Source organism: Triticum dicoccoides, chromosome 3A (genome assembly GCF_002162155.2).
Source record: "Triticum dicoccoides isolate Atlit2015 ecotype Zavitan chromosome 3A, WEW_v2.0, whole genome shotgun sequence".
NCBI classification, from domain to species: domain Eukaryota; kingdom Viridiplantae; phylum Streptophyta; class Magnoliopsida; order Poales; family Poaceae; genus Triticum; species Triticum dicoccoides.
Genome location: NC_041384.1, coordinates 83189993 through 83194692, shown reverse-complemented (window position 1 = coordinate 83194692; position 4700 = coordinate 83189993).

The following is a 4700-nucleotide window of genomic DNA, read 5'->3' as shown; positions in this document are numbered from 1 at the left end:
CCACCGCCGCCAACGGGCACCCCCCGCACCCACCCCCACTCCACCGCCACCGCCGATGATATTTTCAAGTAACAAATTTGAACATATTTTTAAAAAAATCATTACTGTTTTTATAAAAAAATATTATTGTTATGATTTAAACAAGTTTGAACATATTTAAACACAAATAAATATAAAAAACAGCATTTAAAATGCATAAAAAATATTGGGGAGCCTGGGAATCAAACCCAGGACCTCCTGGTGTGTGTGCTGCGTGCTGACCAGTCGGGCTAGTGGGTGGGTTCTGTTGTAGATAGGGTTAGGTTGTAGATATGGCTAGTGGGCTAGATTAAAACAAAATTCTAGTGGGTGGTGCCCTGCCATTTTTGCTGCATTAAACCATAGGTGGCAATAGAGCCAAGTTATTAGGCCCAACTTAGAATTCTCCTTAGCATCGATAAACCCTAGATGATAAACCCAACATAGGTGGCAATAGAGCCAAGTGATTACTGCCAAGTGATTAGGCCCAACCTAGGGTGCCTCGGCATCGATAAACCCTAAATGATGAAAACTTAATTTGGCTGCCCCGGATGCTTGGTGTCGATGAGAACCTAAATGATGTACGCTTAGGCTTTTAGGGTGCCTCGGCATCGACAACCCCTAAATGATGAAAGCTTAGGCTTTTAGGGTGCCTCGGTGTCAACAAACCCTAAATGATGAGACCATGATCTTGTTCCTTGACAATAACCATCTTTTTGACCAAACTTTTTTCCTATTTAGAGCGAAACATGGCCCACAATGATGAGGCCGGTGGTTCGGGCGGCAAGCAATTCTGGGAGCTGTCCTAGGAGATGGAGGAACAACCTCACCACTATGAGGATGCCGCGGAAGACACCGATCCTGATTACACAACCCCTAGTGGCGTCGGGGATGACACCACTGATGGTGCCGCCGAGGATGCCACCACTGATGATGGCGGCGCACACACAGATGGCAGCCAACCAAAGAAGCAAAGGAAGGACCGGCGCCCGAATGCGCTCCGCACCCTCAAGGAGGAATTTACTCATGTGGACTCTGACGGGAATCCAACGGAGCCCAAACATATAGTCAAGGGGTACTCGGTTCAGCTCGGGTGCATTCTCGGGAGCACCGTCTCGATCAACACCGAGAACCTTAGGCATAAGGACCGAGGGAATTTGCGCAACCTCCTCTTCACGATGCTGCACGAACGATACAAGTTCCCCGCTGAATTTGAAAACACACGCCTCTCAGGGAATAAAGTGAACAGTGCCGCCCTCACGAAGATGAGCACGACCCTGTCTACTTGGAGAAGCGCGGTGAAGAGAATGATTGATAAAGGTGATAGTTATGAGAAGATCAAGGCAAAATATCCTTTGATGAGCAAAGATGAGTACAAGGAGTTCAAGATCAAGTGCGAGAGCAGTGCAACCTCCGAATCAAGTCAGTGGGGCAAAGAAATGCGGGAGTTGAACTTAGGGGAACACAAACTCGGTCCCGGCGGTTACAGAGTGGCGGAGCCTATATGGGACAAGGAGGACGCGGAGCGTGCCGAGCAAGGCCTACCGCCCCGCTTTGAGAAATACAGCGGTGACAAGCAGACCAGGAACTATGTCAGGGCCCGGTACAAGGAGGACCCGATAACAAAGGAGCTTACCACGGATCCGAAGACCAGGGCGCTTGAGCTTCTTCTTGTAAGGAATACACCCCCGTGTAATTAGCTCCATATGGTTGCACTCTAATTAATCCCCAATATTTCTAAATGGTTCACGTTCCTTTCGCAGGACACTGAAAGCAGTAGCGTGGGGTTGTCTAAGAGCTCCCCTTTCGACACCCCTTTAAATAGGGCATTGAATGTAATGAAAAACAAGGATAAGCTCAGTAAGCCGACGTCAGCTGGTCGTGTGGCCGGCAAAGGCTTCTCCACAAAATGGGGGTCATACTATACCGCTGGTGTGCGGAAGGAGAAAAAGACCAGCTCGGAAAGCCAGACGCGCGAGGTTGAAGAAATCAAGGCACAAGTGGCGCGGATTCCAGAGCTTGTCCAAGAGCAAGTGCAACAACAACTTGGAACGACGCTCAACGCCATGGTGCCTACGTTGATTCATGGGCCGATGACGTGGATTGCGCGCGGCCAACAGGGGCCTCCCCCGGTTCCCAGCTTCACGGCCAGCAACTCGCACAGCGCGCAGGCGGCGCCATTGGTGTCTCCGGCGGCGCCATTGGTGTCTCCGGCGGAGGCGGTATTCGTGTCTCCGGCGCCGGCACGGGCATTGGAGCTTAATGCACCCGGGTGTACGCCGGCCGGCACCTCGCCAACAAGCGCCCCCTCCGTCAGTTGCACGCCCGCCTATGGCGGTGCCTCGACATTAGCCGAGCTCGACGGCATCACGGTAACTAAGCATCTCGGCCGATGACTTCATCTCCTTGCCTTTGACTGGGCATCCCTGACGCCCTGTACATGTTTTCGCAGGGCACCGCCGACGTTCCTTGCACTCTTCTGCACTTCGTGGGCGCCGAGTTGGTCGATGTCACCAAGGGCAGAATCGTTCAACCGGGCAACCCCATGTTCCACGGTAATCCGATGCCACCCACAATGTATAGGGTTGAAGTGGTTCGGGTGCTGCCAGGCTGCGACGAGCTGTTACCTCCGATTCGACCCGCTGGGGCCGACAAAGAAGATGAGATGACCCTCAGCGCCTGCATAAACTGGCCCTTGCTTTGGCCGAAGAGCCAGATTTGTTTGGGGGCGGGGGACACCACCCCACAGACAAGACCATCAGTCGTGCCGGCGCCAAGCCATGGCAAGAACGCCGCAACGCTACCGGACCTGCCGGACATCCCTATGGCACAGGATCCGGACAGCCCTATGGCACAGGATCCGGACGGTGATGACAACGACGACGGTACATTTACCAACGTTGATAAGTACTTTGCCGAACATGGGTACGCTGACGAGTTCTGCGGGCCTCTTTCTCAAGAACCCAACCAAGACCACTGCGATCTAGCTGGTACGGCGGAGAAATCCAATTGCAACAGGCGTCGTCTGGTGTTCAGTTCTCAGGACACGCCTCCAGCTCCCGCCTTCACCGAGCCTCAGATAGCTGAGGTGCGAAATATTATCAGCCCCAACACGCTCAAGAAGGCGGTGTGTGAGCAGAACTCGGTCCCATTACAGGAGATCAAGAAGAAGGGACGGAAGCGAAAGACTAACAAGGGCGCCGGTGCAAGCCAGGTGGCACCGAGTTCGATCCGTGCTCAGGACGGGCCACCTTCACCTAAGGATATCTCGAGGAGGGTGCATGTGGCGGGTAGGGCGATGCTACCGCCAAATATGCTGAATGCTGCAACCGGTGCTATGCGGAGTCTGCACGACAGTGTTCTTTCTTTGGAGAAGCGACGTCTCAGAGAGAAGGATGTGGATACCCGGTTTTCGTGGCCAAGGTGCCAGAGGGCAAGGGCTTTGTGGATGATGACATCGGGGGTACGATCGTTCTGCGGTTTGATGACATCTTTGCTATGTTTATCCTTCGTCCGCTGCACTACACCTTCGTTCGGCTGTTTTCGCTGAGTATGGAGATGCGGATCATTAGAGCCAAGACCCCGGACATCGTGATAGTCGACCCCTTCTACATGCGTGCCAAGCACTTGAGCAGCGCTGGGGACCGCCAAGTTGCGAGTTCACACCTCTAAGGCGTCATTCTGGTAAACCCAGATAAGGATAACTTCCTTGTGGCTTACTTTCCCGAGTAAGTCATCCCTTAACCGCCCCGTAACATATGATTTCTTAGATTTCGATCGTTCTTTTTTTTCTAACATTCCGTGTTCTGTGCAGTGACACACATTGCACACTCATCCTCTTAAGCCCGAAAAATTCCATGGCCACGTATTTTGACCTGAACCGTAACTCCAACATAGACTACACAAATGTTAAGAAAGTTCTTGATGATGTTCTCCCCGGCTACACCAAATCTGGAGGCACCTTCACCAGGGCAGTTCGTAAGTACGGTAAGCACATGTTCTCACACAATACGAAGTTCTGCTGCGTCAAGCAGCCGCCTGGCGGTCAGAAGGATGCCTACTACGCCCTCCATCACATGCGGGCGATCGTAAGGGACCATCATCAACTTCTGCTACCAGATAATCTCAAAGATTGGGCCACGAGCTTGTCGGCAGTCCAGGACGCGGGCCTCAGACAAGAATTCTTTCGCATCTAGTCGGAGTTTGCGGACATCATACATCAACATGTCCTTCATACCTCGGGGCAGTTCTTCCTCAGATATCAACCGTCCAACAGTGAGATAGATGAAACGCTACAAATGCAGGGTGACAATGACCGTGATTTCATGACCATCACGACAGACGGCAGCTTCATCCATGTTCTTGTCCGATGAGTCGAGTCGAAAGTAGTGATGTGTAGTTCTGAAACATTGATTGGCTCATGTTGTAATTATACTTTAATGAATTCGTATGTCTCTTTGGTTTGGACAGTCGTTCAACGTAGATGTAATCGATGCTATTTATTAGTAGGACCATGAATCGTGCTATTAATGTCTTTATTAGTAGGACCATGAATCGTGCTATCCTTTTGTTGCATACTTACATATTGCTTATGTATTGTCTGTTGTTTGGCTTGTGCATAGATATATCGTCCTATGTTGTGTACAAGGGTAAGGTTCCTGGAGTCTACGACGACTGGGAGG